The sequence below is a fragment of the Ambystoma mexicanum genome, chromosome 1p (assembly GCF_040938575.1).
Source record: "Ambystoma mexicanum isolate Mex_15411 chromosome 1p, UKY_AmexF1_1, whole genome shotgun sequence".
Classification (NCBI taxonomy): Eukaryota; Metazoa; Chordata; class Amphibia; order Caudata; family Ambystomatidae; genus Ambystoma; species Ambystoma mexicanum.
Genome location: NC_090921.1, coordinates 1,167,912,598 through 1,167,935,706, shown reverse-complemented (window position 1 = coordinate 1,167,935,706; position 23,109 = coordinate 1,167,912,598).

Sequence of the window (23,109 nt, the reverse complement as noted above, 5' to 3'; positions counted from 1 at the left end):
TTTAAGTGTGTACCCTTTCACCATACAGGGCTGTACAGAAATCATTCAGGCCGTCTTCATTTAAACCTTTCTTTGCTTTCCTTCAGCATTCACGGAGGGGGTAGAACGCACTGCACTTGTAGCCTGAGGGACACCATGACACGGAGCAGCAACTGCAAATCACTGTAGGGAGTTTCTCTTTCCAAGCTCTGATCACGGTGGGCACCAATTCTCCTTATATTGACGCTCTGTTCATGGAGCGCACACTGTGCCTGCAGCAGCAGGGCACTGCAGGCTACCATGAGGCCGCACCAACATCACAACATCAGGACTTCAGACCCCTCATCGGCATTGTAATGGAGGCGGTCCATGGGCACACGGGCGTCCTCATCTGTGCTGGGTACACCCAGGCTGTTACACACTTGCCGTGGTCACATGGCAGACAACAGTTGCTGCGGGCACCCGGGAGTTCAATGGAGCCATGAGCACATGGCCGGACAGTGTCCTGGGGGGCACCCAGATTACACACACAGATGTGGAGGCACCCAGATCAGCAGGGGAGCTGCAGTAGCGTGGTCACACAGCGGCAAACTGCTGCAGGCCCAAAAGAGGTATGGAGACCAGAGTTGTCAGGCATGGAGTCTGCTGCTGTACTGCAGCACGTGTTTGAAGTTTATAAACATGCCTGTATATGTACTTGGTCTTGGAGCACAACAGGTACTATTTTCAGCAACGTACCTGCACCAGATAGGGGTTACTATACGAACGAACATGTCATCCTTATGGTGAAGGTCTAGAAATTGGTTTGTTCAGATGGGGTGTTGTGAAACCTAGGCAATCCCCTCCAACGATGAGCATAATCGGTTAGTCCAAGAGATGAATAAGTATCCGAATTTGGAACCAAAGCATTCATGCTTGTATCCTGGCTTTGCCAGCAGACAATACAGTGATCCTGGTCAATCATCTAATATCTCGTACATTAATGTACTGTCTTCTGTGAAGTTTGCCTCCTTGCATGCTGGTGGTATCGTTTAGCCCATTACTTGATCTTTCTTCTTATGTAGGACACTTGAGTGGAAGGGGTGGTAGACAGAAAGGAGCGGACCAGGTGGTGAAGGACTCGGGCAAGCATATATATATATATATATATATATTTTTTTTTTTTTAAAGTCTGCTTGTTTGACACAAAAAAAGGTTTGCATTTTTGTAAAAGTCAAAGGTTTTTCTGCTCGTTTGTAAATGACTATTTCACAAGCCAGTGTTTTGGAAGTATGTAAAGCATTAAAATACAAAAGACCAACCCAGATTAAATCTGTTAAATCACAATGATTGGTATGCTGGTATATACTTCTCTTGATGATGGAGAGAATGAATCTAGAATCATTCTGTGTTATACCCCTCTATAATATTTTGTTTTTAAAAATGGTCATGTTTGTTAATGTGATTGCTGTACTTTCCAAGTCAGTTTTATAAAATGAGATTATTTTAGTTAAGGCTAAAAACTGGTAATGAAAATGTTCAAATGCAGAAATTGCACTGTTGGCACACATCCCACATTCACCCATTAACCAGTGTGTGTTATGCTGGGCATCTAATTTAATCGTGTATTGCCTAGCCTCTCGAAATTGCCAGTCACTAAACCTTTCAAAATTGTCAGCCCTTCAGAGAGATTTCCTTCTCAGGGTATAATCTTCAAAACAATCTCACTCATGGTTTCACTGGGTATAGTGTTACTTCCACTATAATAGTGAACATTGATATATTACACAGCAAGGGAAATGTATTATTCCGATCTCTAATGGCAACACTATTTGAAAACCATGTCCCACTTATAATCTCAGTCTGTCTGGATACAGACACCTTCCTGGTAGCTTCTAATCTGCATTCACTATCCATGCTATGGTATGTGTAGCTTTCTCCTTCCTACCAATTGGTCTCCTCTATCCATGCTTGAGCACGTTTGTGTTCTGTGAAGCAGCAAATGTGAACTCTCTGTCTATTCTGGGTTACATGTACCTTTTACATATAGTCCTGCATTAATACTACAGGCTGCATACCTTCCTGGATGCTATTGATAAAAGGTTTCCTGTATCTATGCTAGAACAGAAGTAACCTCTTCATAGACTGATAATGTTGGCCTTCAAATGGTACTTGTTTATCATTCTGATTAGAGCAAGAATGAAGAGGGTAAGGGGACTTAAAGGGAGTAAACATCCTTATTTTGAATGCTGTGAGGCAGCATATCAACCTATGGGTTGTGATTGCGGCGGGGGTTGGGGAGGCAGATATTCTTGATCACTTAATTCGTTTGGTTTGGTGGAGGGGGACCCCAAAGACGTCTGTGCCAGGGCCCCAAAATTGCTTAAGATGGCCCTGTGTACATATGACACTTGTTTTAGGAGATTCAGTGATACCTGTTACTGAACACAGAAGAACGGTTATGTGCTCTGGCCTCCCGAGCTATCTTTTACATTCCTGTTAACACCTAGACACCAACCTGGTGCAGGCCTCTTATCAAGTGCATTGGATAATCTGCAGGCAGTAGGGTGCGCCCACCTTTTCCATTGGGTGCACATGGTTGGTTAAAGAAATGCACAATATAATGTGTGGGCATCTCCTTTGTATTGATGGCTCAGCTGTTCCCATACTGTAGCACACAAGGAGCAATGGACGTAGACTGTGTCATCAACTTTTCCAAATGGGAGAGCGGCCACTGGGGGTGTGAGGTCCAGTAGGTAATATATCTTATAATAATGTTTTTTATAAATTGTACATGGGGGGTCAACCCACTGTCAAGTGCCACCATGGCGGGCACTATACATAACTGCAAAAAGAAAAGACCAAGGCTAAGTAGCCATTGGTGTAGGCTACACACCCTACAACCCACCTGGGGTTTCATAACTTTCACAGAAGTTTATGTTACATTTGATGCTCAATGTTCTTCGGACATTCTGCATTAGATTTACACCCTCCTCCCTCCCCCACAGGGATAGACCCTGAGGATCTTCTGTTCAGGTGGCTAGGGCACAGCCATCGCCTTTGGAACCAGACCCTGGGGGTGGAGCAGTGTGCGGGAGGATCACCTGGACAGGGGGTCCTTGGGGACTGCAGGAGGAATGCCCTTGGGAGAGAGTTGGTATTGCCCCCTTTCCAAAACCCCCTCAGTCTACATGGGATATGTTAAACCAAGTCCCATGCTACCGCAGCACTTTCCCTAAAGGAAAGAAGGGGAGAGCCTCATGGGAAACCAGAACCATGTAACATGCAACCCTACATCCACTTTCCCCAATCCGACAATGCCCTACCCAAATTTCCCATGATAAACAGAAAACACTAAGACTTCCCATCTCCCCCCTATACAAACACTCAGACGAAGAAGAGAGGGATTGAGATGATGAAGATCACTGAGAAGAAACACACTCAGACACAGAGGACAGACCCTTCCCTTTAACAACAGACTGTCCCCTTAACAGAGACAGGCAAGGTCAGGCCTCCCTCTACAACTATTCACACCTGATTTTGGTTAACTCTCCCAGGAAGCATAAAAGGTGGAACCTACAGGCACACTCTGAGCGAGCTGGCAATGCTGCACGCTTGCCAGAGGAAGAAAAATCAAGCTGGAGAGACCCTGGAAGAAGGATTGCCTGATTGCTGGACCTGTGAGTACAGGGGAGGCTGCAGTGTGGAAAGGGAACTGCACCTCCAGCAAGCCAAACCAGGGGCAGCTGGGGTTACCTGGGGTTACCTGGCAGTGCCCCCACCAGAGCTCCTACCCTGTGCAAAACAGGAAATCCCAGGACTTTGAGGGGCAGGTGGTGAGTCCCTGACCTCAACAAGAATCCCCATAAACTCCAGAAGCTCCCAAAACCGCCAGAGTGCCAAAAGGGGGAGCTAGCGAAGTGGGAGCAACATCAGAATAAAGGATTCTGCGACTGTATTATGATTTATTAAGAGGGGTCTGAGCCTGGCTGAGGAAGACCCATCTGTGAACCTTTGAAGGGGCCGCAGTCTGGCTGAGGGAGATCCGGAGGTGGTTCTCCTCAATTTTAGAGTAGCAGAGAGGCTGTTCCAGAGGGACGCCCCAGCCGAAGACAGAGATCTACCCCCAGCTCGTTTCTTTGAAAAACGACTGACCCTGAGGGAGTTGGAGGTAGAGGAGCGAAGAGCTCGAGAGGGGAGGTATTTGCGGAGGGATAGCTGAAGGTATTTGCTATCACGAACACTAGTCTCTTTCTCCGGTTCCATGTCTTAAAATCGTGGCAAACTAGGCCGTGAATACAAAATATCGCTGCAAAATTGCCGTGGTTTTTTTCGTCACAATCATGTAAAGGATGCGGGGCACACCCCTGCAGCCCCCAGACCCATTATACCATTTAAGGGTAGCGGTGGACACCCCCACAACCCCCACTCCCCTTAAATGGTATAATCAGATACACCTTTACCAGGTCAAACCACAGCATTTTTGCAGCGAATTTTTTTAACCTGCAACATTTTTCCACAATTTTATTACAAGATACCCTTTCTCCATCATCACCTGGCACATCTCTCTTTCCTTGCCACTCCCCATTTTATCACTAACACAGTCTCTTTCTCCTATCACCTCCTGGAACACATCCCTTCATTAAATCTCTCATGATATTCTGGGGCATGCACAAAAAAGCTTGGCATGTGCTTAAATGCGGCTAGGCAGCAGGAGAACTACTGAAATGGGCATCAACACTTTCAGGGGCAACTTAGCCTGAGCATGTGCTTGGCTGCCCATTTTTTAGAATGGCATTGCAGTTTTTTTAGGTGGATCCCTAGTAAGCAGTGAGGCCATGTTTTCAAATGGGTCAACCTTGGCATGAAATTGTTGAAACTGGTATCGCCATTTTGGGGGCAATGTAGAACCCAAGATGCTGATGGACATTCCTGGAGCAATAATGTCATGGCGTTGTTGAGTCTGGCATCACAATTCTCTGTGGCAATGTAGAAACTAGCTTCAGAAAGTGCTTGACTGGGCAATATTGGCATGGCAATGTGCAACCTTCATTTTAGTTTCAGAGTGGCCAGTTTCCTCATGTGACCCTCCGAAATATTCATTCAGTTCAATGTATAGAAAAGGAATGTTCAGGCTGGACCAGAATGTCAGTGTCACTGGAAGGAACTCTCCATTACTCTGAAATGTTTTTCACTCGCACGCGCCAAGAACCAGCCTTATTTGCATGTATCGATGGAGCAGGGACGGCGCTTCGGAAAGAAACGTTGCACGCCGGGTACCTTTTCAAAAGCCCTGGGAGAATCGCAAGTGGGGTCGGAACCGGCGGTGGTGGACACAAATAACGGACACATTAAATGGGGGCGAGAAGCACAATCAGCGAGTATATGAACAGTAAACACAGACGGGTGATATTTACATGAAGACAAAGTTTACAGAAAGTACAATATGGGTGAAGCTCTGGGGAGAGACAAGGCAAGGCCAAGTCACCCGCTAAGCAATGGGGGCTCTCCCAATTTAGCGATGGAAAGGGGAAGCTGCCAGGGGATGTTAGGTGATCTATAGCTCAGCGGCAACGTGCTGGCCTTGGAAGCAAGACGACAGGGTCCCGCTTAGAAACCTCTGGGTATTTAAGCATGTTATAAATACGCAACTTAGACAAACAACTACGTAACTAAAACAAACAATTCCTGTAACAGCGTCTCGAAGCCCGTGGGCTGTGTGAATGCTTTAACAATGAAAATAAATATAAAATAAAATACTATGGAGAACCTCCTCCAGGAATAGGTGACTCCCAAGCTGGTGAGCTGTGGGCAGGCTCAGAAAGGTCCTTCGAGGTTCCAGTTGCTATATAGAACACAGAACCTCCAGCAAACAGGCCACGAGAGGGGGGGGGGGCTCCACTGAGTCCATTTACATGTACATGGACCCAGAAAGATTGGGGGAGAGCCTCCTCCACACAAATCCAAAGTTCAGTAAAGTGTCACTCCAATGATTTCAATCGGACCCCAACTTTGGATTCCCGGGAACATGGGCGAAGTACACAGAGGTGAAGGAAAACAGACCTCAACACTCTCCTCCCATCCTGATCATATCTCCCCCTCACTCAGCCAGGACAGTACAGTGGACCTACCCCCACCCTCTTCAGCAGCATTATTTGATCATACAAAATACATTTATTCCCTAAAACTCCACGGGAAATGCCAACTCAAAGTTCCCTGTGAAAAGGGGAAGAAAACAAGCTGCAGAGTTCAAAATGTTCAACAAGATTAACCCCCTCAACCTAAAAAGGAGGCAGTAAACCAGGGGGTGGGAGAAAAACCCGTGACTCGCCAAATAGTCACCAAAAGCACATTGCAGCAAATCCTCTTAAAGCCCTTCTCCCCTAGTTCTGAACTACAAAGCCTCCATTCCAATCAGATCAATCCTGGGACCCACATGACCACACCTGCCAATTAGGGAGAAGACACTGAGTCCAGGCAGTATTAAAGAGGCTCTTTTGCCTCACTCAGCCTGGAGGAGAAGCAGGAGTGCAGCTTTACCGCGAAGAGCAGTGAAAACAGAGTGAGGTGAAGGTCTCAGGCCACTTACAGGTGCCAGAGGGGCAGGGGTTGTAGAGAGATGGTACAGTTCAGGGAACCATACCTCTTATGTAACTAAAAAGGGCCCCTTATCTGTTGCAGAGGCAGAGAGCTGGAGAAGAGTCAGGCCCAGGGAAGGTGCTACAGGAGGCGATTCAGAATCCCAGAGAGAAAGACATCAGATAGCTTGCTCAAAGCTATAACTCAGCCCCTGACACAAGTCATAGCACCAGGATAGACAACTGCACAGAGCCTTACAGGTCCAAACCTGGGCCTCAAGAATAATTGGCTTAGGCTGTGTGTGATACTCAATGCCAGTTTGACCCAGCTCCAATTTTGCAGCTATAGTAAGCGCGCCAGCAGGTAGTTCAAGGAGCTTTTTAAACAGTACTTTTTTTTTGTTGAACTTATTTTGACCGTAACCATATCACTGAACGGCCAGAACTCTGCACCGTACAATACTATTGATTGGGTTTGTGCTCTATAAACTTCCATCGTAGCATCGATGCAAAGCCTCAAATTCTTTACGAAAAATGTAATAAAACCACAAACCGCTTTAAAAAAAAAAAGATTGCTTTTTAGGACTTCGGGATAGCAGTCCCCTTTTCTATTAAACCAGACCCCCAAGTAATCATAGTAATCCACATTTTCTATAATTGCTCCATTCGCCTCCAATTTTATCAGCGCAAGAGATTTCTTGTGGCAAATCATTATTTTTTGTTTGGAGGCATTGATCACCAATTCCGTTTTGGTACATAAATGGATGAGTTCAGAAAAGACGTCCCAAGGCCTTGCAGTGTAGTGGATAATAAAACCACATAATCAGCAAATAAAATAATATTTAAACACTCTACATTTATCAAAGGGGTGGCAACCTTAAGTGCTAATCGCGAGCTGGCAAGGTAATTAAGAAATAAAAACAAAAAAGGTGCTATGACACCCCCGTGGCGTGCTCCACTGGTAACCAGAAATGGATCTGTCCTGCCCCTTTACTGCCCCCATCTTACGTGGCATTATTGTCTGTGTATAGCGACCTTTATCCATTGCGCTGGAATACCAAGGCTGTGCATTGTGTCCCATAGTAGACTGCGCTTGACATTATCAAATGTGGCCTTTAAACCAATAAAAAATCATTTACAAGAGCATCGCTTTCTGTGCAACATATGGCTGTAAAACCAATGAGAATCTGAAGACCTGTCCTATAGTAGCAGAAGCCTACCTGCACAAGATGCGGCAGATACCCTTCATACATGACTTTCAGCAGTCTGTTAGCCAAAGCCTTTGCAAATACCTTCCCCAGACTGTCAGGGAGGGAGATCCTTCCCCGGACTGTTAGGGAGGGAGATCCTTCCCCGGACTGTCAGGGAGGGAGATCCTTCCCCGGACTGTCAGGGAGGGAGATCCTTCCCCAGACTGTCAGGGAGGGAGATCCTTCCCCAGACTATCAGGGAGGGAGATCCTTCCGTGGACTGTCAGGGAGGTAGATCCTTCCTGAGACTGTCAGGGAGGGAGATCCTTCCCTAGACTGTCAGGGAGGGAGATGGGATTAAAATGAGAGGCGTGGTTTCTAACCGCCTTCTTAAAAATTGGGATTACTTTTGCTGATCCCAATGATGCTGGTGTTTTGTAATTAATGTTAAACATATTGAAAATGTTTAACAAAACTGAGACCCAATAAGCTATCTCTGATGTTAATGGGTTGATGGGGATCCCATCAGGTCCTGGCGTTTTATCGTTCTTTTGTTCATGAAGAGCGGTCTACCTTGGCAGGGAACAGCACGCAAGGTTCCCTGCTACAAGCGAGCCTTTCACAGATAACAGATACCAGATCATCATGAAGACTTCTCAAATGATCAAACCAGATTCTACCAGGAATCGCCACAGCTGGGGTAAGATCTACATTGGTGTTCCCATGAGTAAACATTTTCCCAAAATGATTTTGCCCATGCTCACAAATATCGTTTTAAGGTCCTCCCAAGTTTAATTATGGCCTAATAAGCTAATTGCTGTTCTTTAAACGCTTGTACTCTATTATTACTTTCTAGCTGGATAGCGATTAAGAGATCATTTGTAGCCTACTTACCATCGGAAACAGACCAACCAATCACATTTTTTACTACAGATGTCCCCCGAGATCTAACTGGCTGAGTAACAAAGCTGAGCAAATATTTTACTCGAATTTCAAAGAAAATTGAGTCATTTGGTCCCCAGATACAATCATTGCTCATACATTCATACAATAAATGATCAATAGCACCATGGATTTCGGCCAATAATTCTGGTTTACTGATCTGATTGCATTTCAAAGTACAGCAATTATTTGACCGAGCTATATCGAGTCAAACTAGATCACAGCTCTTCTCACAAATGTAATAATTTAACATAATACAAAATAACAAAATCATTATGGTTGCACTGCAACCATCCGAGAACACAAATACCTTTTATGATTCATGATGAAGGAAATGAAGTGCCATGCACCGTCAAACATCGTTGTTCAAGTTAACGCCATGTAACAACTGGGCTTGGCCTTTCAAGTAGGTGGCAAGCGATTCAATTTAAACTTCCCGAAGCCTACTGGCAGCATATGGTGCGGTCCAGGACTTGAATGCGTGGAGACAAGTTTATTTTTCTTAAATGGCTTCTTCTGTACTAAAAAAATCTCGAGCAGACAAGCAGATTGGTTTCAGAATTCTCCTTGGTGACAGGATAAGATTCACCCTGAGGGAGACTGGGCATAGAAATTGCAAAGCCTGGATAGAAGAAACTTGAGTTGGCAGATGACTCACTCCATAGATGTTTTGATTCATAGCAACATTCAGGATATGTACACGGACAGGCAGGGACACACCATATTCCCTGCCGTGTCAAATCGTGCTGGACCCATTTTTAGAGTGTATGAGTGTCTGGTTTACACTTATTTCTAAATCATATGTGTGATTTTGTAGTTTCATTGTTTCTTGATGTTGTTTAATTCATCAGTATTCGTGTTGTAATATGTCACTGGGGAGATATATATGAATTGTTTTGTACTGAGATTTATCGTATTTTTATCTCTATGCAAGGGTATTTCTAATAGCGGGTACTGAGCTCTTTGGGATTCCCCCGACCAAAAGCAATTCAGACTAGTTCAAGGGTCCTGAAGGTGCTTGAAGAGAAGGTGTGGAAAGAGCGGAGGTTGTAGGAGGAGAAGAAAGTGTAATGAGAGCTAGTTGAGCAGGGCGAGGAGGTGCAGGGAAGGCTGGGAGAGCAGCAGGAGTAGGTTCAGAGACTGCTGAGTGAGCATGAGGTGGGGAAGGTGAAGGTGTGGAGAAAGCACAGGGAGCATTAGGGGAGAGTACAGAAGCTGGGGGAAGAGAATATCACAGTGTAGAGGAGAGCAGATAGGAGGAAGGAGGAGGACAAGAGCAAAGAAGAGAAAATAATACAGAGGTTGGGAGAGGAGAAGATGAAGGAAGTGAGAAATGCAAAGAGATGGGAGGTGAGAAGATCAGGAAGCAAAAGAGAGCCCAGAGGTGGGAAGCTGAAAAGAGGAGAAGTGAGAATATCAAGGATGAGGTGGTTTGGGGATAGCGGGTGTGGTGTTGGTGGTGATGATGATGTGTATGTGCAGGACATTTATTTGGGATGCTTAATGTATGAGCTGTATGCCAGTGATGAAAAAAGCACTGGAGGCTCTGCTAAATATCCTCCTTCCTTATTGGTCTTTATAGCTGTGGGATCAAGCGCGATGCCCAGCCCTGGACAAGCAAAGTAATCATTTAGGTTCATACATTAATATGCATAGTACTGCTTATCTACTGCTCCCAGCACTCTGGAAAGTGCCAAAGTGATTTACATGGTCAGCAATATATCACCCTACTGAACGACTGCCAAAAGCACTCATCATTGGAAGGCTTTCTTGTAGATAAAGGTCATCTTTGTGGTAGGGGCCACAACCACACCCAAATATGCTGACATTCTATTTCCCTTGCTAGGAGGCTTTAATCAGACTAGCTGCAGATTAGTATGCAGTTCTTGATGTGAACAGTATTATCTGACAACAAAATGAGCTTGTTAGACCATCAAGGAAGTCTTGAACACACATACAGTGCTTCCCTGTACTGTGGTATGTAGGCTTTGCCACTATCCCTCCTAGTGTTGCCTATATTTGATGGTGCACATAGGAACACAACAAATAGATTTTATAACTTTTAAAATGGCATTTTCACTCCCATTTGTTGCCAAATTGCAATTTCTGTACAGTCTTCCTTTCTCTTTTTCAGAATGGACATTTGTAAATTCTTTGTAACAAAACAATCCAGAGAAGCACAGAATATGCCGCCGTTGCACTCTACTGAATAACATGTCAGAGGATCAGAAGTTGAAAGAACAGATGATGTGGCTTCAACTGGCTACATTTCAAGAACTTCACATGGCACTATCACTGGCACACGTGATTCTGATGAAACGATCTGTGGAGCAGAATACACCATTGAGGTAACACCTGGAAATGCAGAAGATGCCCAGAACATCTGCAAAATCTCTGTTAAACAGAAATCAACCAGCCTTCTGTATAATGATGAGGGAGTTCTTCTAAGTGGGATAGTTCCAAATCACCCATCTGAGAAATGTATAGCAGTTGAAACTATTTAACACAGTCACAAAATTTGAAGAAGCACAAATTGCATTTTCAGGAAAGCTGGTTGAAAGATTTTCTGTGTTTGCACTATAGTACTGGACTGGAAGAAGATCTTTGCTTCCACTGTGCAAAGTCTGCATCATTGAAACTGGTTGAACGCTGAAAGAACGCTGAGCAAACGTTTGCTCATATTGGTTTTAAAAATTGGAAAAAGGCTATTGAAAAGTTCAGGCTGCATCAAAAGAGTTTTGTTCATACATATTCTGTTAAGCAAGTGACGCACTTTAAAGGATTGTCTACGTGTAAGGGAGCGGCAAGGGCACTCTTAGCAACTGCCCTGATTACCAGCAAGAGGACACTTGTGGCCCAACAAAATCCCTGCTGCAAGAACGGAAAACTTAACCATAGGGCAAGGTTTACTGTCTTTATTATCCACCGTTTTTCAACCAGAAATGACATCACAAAAACAAATTACATCCTCCAATACCTATCAGGGATGGGGATTGGTCAGTTTCGGGAAACAACATATATGATATATGAGGGTTAGTTTGGTTATTGGATCACCATACCTGGTGCCTCCTCCTAGGACCACCTCTACAGGTAACAAATGCAAAGTTGCAGGAAAGTGGAGAGGCTTTTGGCCACTCCAACATCATATGTCTTAACATGAAAGGTGGTTACGGATTGGGTAAAACGTGTCTTCCCAGCCTTGGGACCTTGGACAGCTACCAGACTGATAGGACCTTTTCAAAGAGATGGGAACGCGAAAAAAGGTGCTGTGTGTCCCTACCATATTTCTGATCGCCTAAGCCCTGAGAGAGTACATGCAGTTATGGACCTGTCTAGCAATTTTATCCTCTTTGGTCCAATGGGAACAGCTTTCCTCCATCTACCTCAAGTGAATAAGCATTGTCCTGTTCTTCCAGGTCACTTGTGTCGAGACCACGAAATGGAGCTCTCTTGCTTGAAATTATGAGGATTTCAAGCCAAATTCCTTATAGGTGGGTTATCGTCCTGGTAAACTGGAACATTTCTGTCTCTGCTCGTCCTTGGCTACGATGTGCCCTGCATCTGCACTGGAAGCTCTGTCTGCCCGCCTTCAGCTGAATCAGGCTGTCAGCCTTTCCGTGTATTCGAAGACTGTCTCACCTTCCCCATTCACGGCAGTGCACCTATAGCTTCCATCTTTGTTCTTATGGCTTTCCATGTTAGTCGCAATTAAGCATGTGCAAGCTGGATATATGTATTCTTGGCATCTTGCTGTTTCCGCTTTAGCAAAGGATACATATGTATATATGTGTATCAGTCATCTATCTACGTGAGTCATAAGCATTAGTTTCATATCTATCTGCGATAAACTAATGTATGTTCGTGTAGCTTTTTGCATGGATCCTATATGCTTCATGTCTACATGCACCTACATTGTGATGTCAGTGATGACGGCATTAGTTTTCACGGTTGTAGTCAGTCAACTTGTTTGATTGATGGCAACTCTATCTCCATATCGTCAGTCGGGTATAGTTTGAATGGCTGTTTGAGTGAGTAACGTTTTTCACATCTGTGATACACCGACAATGGTGATGAAGGACCCAAGAGTGATGTATATCTATCATTTCTCTGCCTTCAGGCTGCAAGTCAGGTGGGGGTCACAAGGGCCACACTTGGACCTCTGTCTTCAATCTAAACCAATAGGTGCACACTTTGGCATCCAGTACAACAAAAACAGGATTCTTGGCTGTGCTATAAAAAGATAATTCACACAGTTGCTCTTTTGGCAAAACAAGGTCTTGCCCTTTTGGGGGCATGATGAGAACGATGGGCCTTTTAGCCAAGTTCTCAATGCACAAACAGATGATTTGTCTTGTATGAAAAAATGGGGACAATCAAGGGTAGCAGATACGTGAGTGCAGACACTGCAGTTATTGTCTAAGCAATTTTGAGTGTAATCCACAAACATATTGGAGACAGCCCTTTTGCCTGTTATAGTCGATGGCATGCTTGATATATCTGGTAAAGAACACAAATGCTTTTGTATCTGATACATTGAGCAAGATCTTTGGCCACAGGGTTGTGCTATACCAAGTATATGATACCAGAGGATTCTCAATTGCTAACATTGTAAAGTATGTTTTTTTTGTCATGGTCTGCCTTTATAAATGGCAAGAGCACAAACATATGATGATGCAGTAAACAAGGCAAAGAAGTGCCATGGAGCACAGGCAATAATGCAGCAACAACAACCACTTGCAATGTTTGACCACTATGGAGCTCATTGTACAAATGTAGTCATGCAGGCTGCCGCACAACTGTGTCTATAATGGAAGATGCAACACTCTATGTTCAAGAGCATGGTAATCTATTTCAGCAATCAATGATATGCAGCAAAAGATTTGCAGAAATTGTCCAGGATTCAACTGAAGGTCCAGCAAAATTTGTCAAAATCAAGCCATTGTGCCACACATGCTGGACATTTCGGGTAAAAGCTGAAAGAAAGTAATGGAGAATTATGAAACTATTCTGGAAACATTCGAAGAAATTGCAGCTTGCAAGAATGGTGGCGATGTGTCTGCTCGTGCCCATGGCATGTTGAAACATTTTCCACAGGGAATAACTTTCTTAGTTCTGCAAATTGCTCGGCAATTCATGCAGCTCCTTGAGTGCTTGAATATTGCCATGCAAGGACACCAGCAAACAGTATCAAGATTACTTGCAGCTGTGAATCCCATACATAGGGCCATCCTAACGCTTTGCAACAAGCAATCTTTTCACAGTCTTCTCATGTACAATAACCACAGGGTAAAAAGATATCAACTGAAGGCGATTGAAGTGAATTTCAAAACTTATTGATGAAGGATTAGCTGAAAGTGTTCATTCAAGCACCATAAAATAGACACCACTATTTTGAACTTTTAGATACAGTTTCTTTTCAACTTATGTCGCGTTATGACAAGGAAGGCAACCAAATGTAAGAACATTTTGATATGTGATGTCATTTATAACGCGCCTGTATACAAGTGTTTCTAGGCACGAAAAGACAAGAGAAAGAAGACAGAGGGAGGACAAGACAACGATCTTACTAGACCTTGTGCCATTCAGATCGTGCAAGTGCGACAAAGCAAAGTGCAGGGCGGAGTGAGAGGGGGGGAGTGCCAGGGAGAGGGAAGGGGGAAGTGCAATCAGGGCAGCATTGCTCTGAGTAAGTGCAGCCAGGGCATCCAGGCTCTGGGTAAGTGCAAGGAGTCAGGGGACTGTAGAGGTTACAGTTGCAGCCCCTAAGTGTGTGGTAGGCCCAGAGGCAGTGCAGGGGAGACTGATAATGGAGGTGCCTGTTACCCAGAGCGACTCTGAAGTTTAGCCATGGTCAGGAGGTGAGGAAGAGAGAGAAAGCAGAGGAGAAAAGGAAGGTCTTGAGCTGCTTCTAGAAATCATGTGGTCCAGCTCAAGTATAGTTTTAGAGGGGCAGGGAGGCCATTCCAGTGGGAAGCACCTGCAGAGGAGAGGGATCTACCCCCGCTCTATGCCTAGTGAAGTGTCTGACCCTCAGAGAGTTGGAGGTAGCTGAGCCAAGGGCTTGAGAAGGAAGGTATTTTGGAAGAGAGGGTTGGGTGTAGTGCAGACCGCAGCCCCAGAAAGCCTTGTGGATGATGCAGAGGGTCAGGAACTTGATGCTTGCAGCCACCAAGAGCCAGTGGGGAGATTTCAGGGCCTGAGAGATATGCTACATGGGCATGAGGCCAAGGATAATTCATGCAGTACTGTTGTGGATTAGTTGCAGAGGGCATAGAGTCGAGGAAGGCAGATTGAGAAAGAGGCTGTTGCAGGAGTCCAGCCTAGAGAGAACCAGGGCTCTGGAGACAGTGGGCTACTGGGAGAAAGTGAGAAAAGGAAAAGTACCTCTGAGGAAATGCAGTTAGTAGTGGCAAGGTCCGTGATGTGAGGAGAGAAGGAGAGAATGGAGTCAAAGATGACACCAGGGTTTTTTGCCTAACATGAAGGTGTAGGTTGAAGGTCGAGGGATGGCGGCCAGAGTGAGAGAGGGAAAGTGGGAGCAGGGGTCCCAATGAGAAGGATCTCCATCTTATTGGCATTAAGGCAGAGATCGTTGGAGGTGCACCAATCCTGAATCATGGATAGAATCGTGGGTTGTTCCCTACCTAACAAACTAACTAAGATGCTCATTAGTCATCAGTGACTGTCTTAAAAGAATCTGCCCACCTTCCAAACTAACGTAACTGACCATCCTCTATATTAACAACTAAAGACAGGAGAATGACTCCCTTCTTCTGGGTTTTCCTTGTCACAAGTTTTTATTCAATAGGTGATTTTCAAATAGTCTCTTGTGACTTCTTTGATCAGGTCAAACAGTTCTCTTAGTGCTATCTTATGCTTTGGTTTCTTCTCAACATGGGGTCTTTGACTCTGGACTGATATCTTCTCCCTTAGAAATGATTTCCGCTTGTTTATCACTCTCCTCTTTTGTTTCGCTCCAAAGAGTTATTCTTCCTTTCCCCAGAGTGAGGTTATCCAAACTTTTGGATTCTCTCTCTTGAGATTCTCTTCCTTTCTATGTAGTTCACGCCCTTTTTCCTCTGTTTTGTATCTGAATTTTTACATGGATATTAGTTAATCTTCCTCGCCTGGTTTTTCTCTTATAGCTACACTATCTTCCTTAATGATGCTTTCTTTACCCTGACTGTAACAAGTATGAGTATTCTTATAGCAGTTATCATTGACTTCTTTTGGTTTCACAGTTGTCTCGTTATCTTGACTGGGATGTGTATGACCTTAAATGATCTTAAAATGATTCACATTCACTTCTCTTGCTTTCACTGTTATCGGCTCATCTTGGCTGAGACGAGTATGAAGACAGTTATAATGATTTTCCTTCACTTCTCTTGCTTTCACTGTTATCGTCTCTTTATCTTGACTAAGATGAGTATGAAGACTTTTATAATGATTCTCATTCACTTCTCTTGCTTTCACTGTTTTCGGCTCATCTTGGCTGAGACGAGTATGAAGACAGTTATAATGATTTTCCTTCACTTCTCTTGCTTTTACTGTTATCGTCTCTTTATCTTGACTAAGACGAGTATGAAGACTCTTATAATGATTCTCATTCACTTCTCTTGCTTTCACTGTTTTCGGCTCATCTTGGCTGAGATGAGTATGAAGACATTTATAATGATTTTCCTTCACTTCTCTTGCTTTCACTATTATCGTCTCTTTATCTTGACTGAGACAAGTATGAAGACTCTTACAATGATTCTCATTCACTTCTCTTGCATTCACTTTTAATGTTTCGTTATCTTGACTGGGAAGAGTATGAATAGTCCATAACAATTCTCTGTCTCCCTCCCGGGTCTCCCTTTTTCCCTGTTACCTGACAATCTCAGGATAACGTCACAAGGGTTTCTCTTTGTTCTGGTTAGGCTCTCCCCATTGACAGTGCGACTTCTTTTCTTCTTTCGGTATCTCGTACTTCATATCTTCCTCTAGGATGGCCTTCGGGTATCCAAGGTACCAATACATGGAACCACATAGTGGTTTGAGTGCAGTTGATAGGACCGCCGGTCCACCACAAGATTTGCATGGTCACGCACCACATGCTGCTTCTCTCTCTTTCTAGTTTCCAGGACGCAGCACGTCCAGCTCTTGGCTTTCGGCTTCTGATTTGTAATGTTCAGGCTTCTCAGAGTTCACAGTCTCCTGCCCTCTCCGTTCAGACGTAACCATTAGTTTTCCCCAGCGTATCTCTGTGCTTCTCTCTATCAGGTTGTTGCAGCCTCTCGTCTCCCTGCTGTCTCCTCCTCATCCCAGTTAAATGGTGTTTTCCATTTAGAGGGATATTCACAGTTTTCTGATTTGCAATAACACATCTCTGTTCTTTCTCCGTATACATCTTTGTAGAGTATGTCTGAATGGTAATGTTGAAAGGATCTCTGGGGAGCTCCTCACAGAATCGGGAGTACTTTTGCCCACAGACGGAGTCTCTCCTGGTCAGGTCCTGCTTGCCTTGACACCTAGGGAGGTTGTTTTAGAGCAGGCTCACCGCCCTGGCCTCACAGCAGGCCCCCCCCCCTTCGGGAGAAGGGACGAATTCCTGTGTTTCGTCACAGTAGGTATCCTACTAAATACTTCTTTCTAACTGCACAACGCTCTGTTATGCATCAGTAGTAATGTACAACTCTGTAAAATGTTCCATTATGTATCTGTATTGGTGTATACCTAGGTCTGCGCTCAATAAGTACCATCATAATAATAATAATAGTTAATTAAACAACATACTTGTGTCACATTTCAATAGCTCAGTGAGTTAAAAGCTCAGCTCTGACATATACTTATCTGTCCTACCCATATTTCAACAGGGTTGAATAAGCCCTTCATCTTTCTGAGTCTTACAAAATAAGGACTTTCACATTTGGTACTGACACCTATTTTTACTGTGCATCTAAGCAGGAGAAGTCAGCCATGAAGTGCTACACATATAAATTTGATATAATAACTATCACTGGATATGCGAAAATCTCGGCCACAGTGAATATCTTTGCACGGAATTATAGGTCTCAGAAACATATAACAATCAAGTTGACTCTAAATTTGAAACTCTGGGTCTGGGGCATCCTGTTTAGCTGGCGTTTATGGAGAAACACTACTCTCCAGTTGTACCAAAAAATAGCACATTACAGAAAGCCAAAAACACATGTGTAAAAAAGAAGGCTTCTGGTACAGATATACCATATTGTGGCTCACATTAGCAGAAAAGTGCACAGGTCATCTGACTAGAGTGTACAAGATAGGGTCTGAGTTCATGACCCTATAAACTGGTGGAAGATAACATGTTGGGTGATCATGACATGGTCATTGCAAGATTGCCAGGGTGTTCAGTCTCCGGATTGACCCCACAAGTCTTTTTGACGGTAAGTGCAATGGACAAACAGCAAGTTTTAGATTCGCCTGGCTGCATGCAAAGGGCCTTATCAGAATATCTATGCCCTCCACACACAAACGCATAGGGAGAGTTTTTGTGTCTGCTATCCTCTGGGCTGCTGGCAGTGAAAGAAATAGCAAGGGGGCCCCACCATATTTTTTTACCCTGGGCCACACAAAACCTTGTGACAGCACAAGTAACCCACACTCGCCACCAAACTGTGCAGCAGCTACGTAGGCCCTCTATGACCACAAATGCAATGTATCTTTTTCTTCCTGCTTTCTCATGCTAAACCAGCTGAGGAATTTAAACAGGGAATGTGCAGGGAATGTGCAGAACAAAGAAGCTTGTAATCCACTGAGAATTGTGCTAGAAACGGCATCTTTGTGGAATAGGATCATACATTTCATAAGTGCCTGGGCTACTGTGAAAACTAAGTCTTTTTCATAGAATCTACAAGGATTCGAAAAAAAAGATTTGAGGCTTCTTGAAAACCTACACGATGTTACGCATTACACATGGGTTGGGGGTGCAGTGAGCTCGAAAGATCATGCCCCAGCCCCGAGTAGCTGATGCCCCTACCTTTGCAGTGGATGGAAGAAGTTCATCTGTCCTGATATGTATCTTCCGGTCAAAGGCTGGGGATTGGACTAGGTTTGGGATCCCACCCCTCCCGTCTTTACACAGACAGAGGAAGAGAGAAATGAAAGGATGCCCCCAAAGCTTGCTGACTCCCATTCTGGGCGAGGCTGAGGGACATTTTCAGAGAGAGGGTGTGGCGGGGGCAGACAGGGTTTTCACAAAGCACTTGACCCGCAGCCCATGCATAAAGCAAAACAAAAGGTGATAGCTGGAAAGTTTCAAATTAATCTTAACCTCCGGCGCAGCCATGTGCACCCATCCAAACCATCGTTCTTTAGCCTGCCAAACCATTACAGAAAGGGGAAAAAAACATATGCAAATCAGGGTTGGTCCCACGCCAAAAGGGGCAGTCTAGCCCAAACTGCTAGGCCACATCCCTTCTGCACCAGACCACAGGCATCCCAGACACGTTTCGGCCTCATTGGGCATCCTCAGTGAGGAGTAGCTCGCCTCTCTAGTCCCAGCCAGCTCGGGACTCACATCTGGGCATACCCGTCCCACTCAGGGTGACTAAAGCAACACAATAGGTGATGCGTACCTGAACTGTGAAGCCATAGACTGGAGAGAAAAGTGGTGGAAGAGAGAGGGTGCACAACAGCAGATACATTGTTGTTGATTTGTTTGCGTGTGTGTCACACTGGCATTCAAGTGTTTTTATATGTAATCCGGGGTGGAGTAAAATAATATTAATTGTGGAGCAATGTTGGTGGAAATGATGTTAATACAAGCAGCTGCTTTTTGCCACATGTACAAAAGCATCTACCGCATAATAGCAACACCACAAGATGAACATAACAGAAACAGACGCCACAGTACACAATACCCATTATAACACAACTTTATGGGAAGCTCAACATTAAAGATTTAATCATGTTGTTTTTGTCATCCTTATTGTTTCATTTTGTTTGCCTACCTTTACTACTAGTGAACAGAGCTTTGGCAACAGTCGGGTAAACATTAACATCTATTTCTATGGTCACGTGGTACAGGAGGCAGTATTTTGTCCATGTCTTTTTTTAACATGACAGCTCAGGAGATACGGGCTTGAAAGCCATAAAGGGGAGGTACTCACGCTCTAACGCAATTATTTAAATTGGGAAAGCACATTCTTTTTAAACATGCGCAGTAAAAATACCGTTTTTATGTTGGTCTTTTTGTAATGGGACACTTCAAGGCAATAAGGTAACGCTTTGGCAAGGCCTTGACGCGCTCCATGTAGATCCTCTCTAATGATACTTTCAAATTCTCTCTCAGGATGCTTTCAGCCCTTGCAGCTCTAACCGCTTCTTCTATTGAGGAGTCCTACGGTGATGTGTCAACGCGCGCAACCTTTCTTGACTGCTGTCTGCTGCACGTGTGTAATTGTCACAGCTGTACCGTTGGCACACATGAGGAGGATTGGCAGGCTTTATTCACTGGAATATTGTAAGCAATTCAACCGATTGGTTCACAATACATTTGGCAACTTCAGAAACTATTGTTTCGATTGAATAAATATTTCACCAACAATTGAAAAGAGCTTTCTGGGACAAATGATATGGCGGAGTTCGGTGGCGAGTTCCCAGTCTGCCCCAGTCACTACAGTGTTTTTTTCTACAGAGGAGCTGCATGACGTGAACAGTCCTGCGTTTGTGTCCACTGATATAAACGCTTTGGAAGCGCGGAGCGGAGTTCGGTGGCAAGTTCCCAGTCTGCTGCAGGCCGCCATGGCAGACTCAAAAAAACTGGGTCCACAAACCCGGCACAAAACACTGCAACAACGCCGCATGTTGAACCCCTGGACGGCAGCTCATAAAGCTGATGCGTCGAACGGTAAGGTAAGCAAACAGATTGTTGCCTTGCCGGTGAACAAAGCTCCCGAGCCCATGGGTGCTGCGGTCACTGGCACACATGTTGAAAACGGCAAAAATGTTGTTGCTGTTGAAGTTAGCCCAGAATTCACGCCACAGCCGCTCCCTGATACACTTCCCGATATGCTGCCCAAAAAACATAAAGGCGACGAAAATGACATTGAGTATGAAGCCTTGGAGCAAGACTTGTTTGCCCCCATAGTGAACCCGAAGCCACCTTGTTGTCCCTAAATAATTTGGAACCAATCGCTAATCCGATGCCTGAAATGAGGAAAGCGACAATCAGTCCTGATACTCCTGACCTCTTCTATTCACCTTTTGAAATTACTGATGCTGATCTAATGTTGGCATCAACATCCAAATGTATATCAAATGATTCTGATAAAACCAATTTACAATGCGCACAAGGCTCAGTGCCGAACACACTGGATATTCCTATCCAAGGAACATATCCTGCAAGTGCCTCTGCAGCCGTAAATAACTTCATTGATATGACATTATCTGAAGGCCAGAGAGATGAAGCTGATGTACGTGAGATGGAAAACAATTCTGAGGACATCCCTACTTTAGCTGATAAAGGGTCGCAAACGGCTAAAGAGGGGCACAAACTGATGGACACAAAGGCAACAAAAGATGTTGGGTTGGTGCCTGGTGGGAAAAAGGTGCTACGTTAACATGCAGTGCTCAACAAGTGTATTCAAGAGCCTTTTGTGAGACGCCCACTAAAATTGCTAGACTTGCCTATCAACGACACAAATGAAGTTGAACACCCGCGCCTCATCAAATCGAGGACACTCTGCCAAAATCTAAACCAGCCGAAAAAATTGAGGCTGTGGCTGCAATGACAGGCACGGGACTTTTATTGCAGGACAAAACAAAATTGTTTCGTCAGACCAACTCACATCAGCCTCCCAAACCAACAGCTATGACGGAAAGCCGGCATTCCCCGGAACGGCTCACTGCCCCAGAATCATCAGCTCTATATGCAGAGGCATTGGCTGAAAAAAACAACTAACATAAAACCCCTGATTCGTTAAAAAGACCGCTGCGTGTTAACTTGCCTATCGGTCTCTCAGAATTTGCGAAGAACAAGACAAGCACTCCAATGGCGATTGCAAGGAAGCAACACAATGCAAAAAGACCACCGTCAGCTCAGAGCAATGGGCTTCTAACCGAATCCCAAATGCTAAACGAGGAGCTCTCAAATCATTCAAGTATTGGGGCAGAAAATATCTCTCATGCACCCGCAAAGGCTAGTCTATCATCTGCAGCTGCAATGCAAATCCATAACAATGTGTTGGCAGCATCATCTTTAGCCATGATTCCATTTGTGAAACTGTATGAAGCCCTAAGAGACACAATTCATGACCAAGGAGCAATGCTATCAAACTTGAACCTAAAATTGGAGCAAATCGAAAATTTCAATTGCTTCCTTAAAAACGAAGCTGACCTAACTATACAGTGGCAGCAAAGGCTATGCGACCTAGCGGCTCGACACCACTGCCAAAATGACAACCTAACTGAAGGCCTCTTGGAAGCTATCAAATGGATGCGAAAAAAGCATGGCCCTGAGGCTGCTGTTTGTACTAGAAAATGTACTAAACATACCAACATAGAAGGATCCAATACGGCGCATGCGGCTGCAGACTCCGAGGCCAATACAAATCAAATCAGCAAGGATTCCTTGTTCAATGGTCGCCCTGCTGAGCTTCAGCAAATCTCAACCATATCTAAACCTGCGGACGGGTCTGGCTGTCCCAAAAGTTTACCTGCTGAGAATATCAAAAATGCAAAGGGATACAACTACCTCCTAACACCGGTACGGCCAATGACGAGGGAAGTGAAGGAGTCAGAGGAATCAAATGTGTGGTGCCCATCCAAGAGCCATTGATTCTGCCGGAGAAACATTTCTCATCATTTGGTATTTTCACTGGCACAGCAAGACCTATACCACCAATAGCAAATTCTAAAAATCTGATTGCTATTAAAGAAATTGTAGGCACTGCTAAAGTACGAAAAATAGCAAAGATGGGCAAAAGGCGTGGTAAAACAAAGGTAAAGAAATGTATAAGAAATGTATCATCACCACCAAAGCCCAGCCTATTTCAAAGAGACACTGGAGTCAAAACTAAAAGGCCCGATTTGGCTATAAAAAAAACTCTCAAGTCTATAATGACAGCGGAAAGCAAAAACCAGCTTAAAAACGAAGAAGAATTATATCTGACTCTGAAACAAATGGATCCTCTTCCGCACCCTCTTCAATTGATCTGTGTGATCTATCCACATACTCGATAGATGATGATCAAGAGGTGTCCATTGCTTCTAGCTCACATCAACATGCAACAAGGAGGGAAAGCGGCCTGAACTCGAAGGAAACTAAGACGCCTTGTGCGAAAACTGTGTCCGAGCTTTTACCCAGAAAGCAGGACACTGCAGTTAATGAACCTGATGAACGCGCAAATGACCAAAGGTTAAATCCGAAATTCACGGCAAATCAATGCAAACCGCGCGTTCACTTTAAAACAAGATTT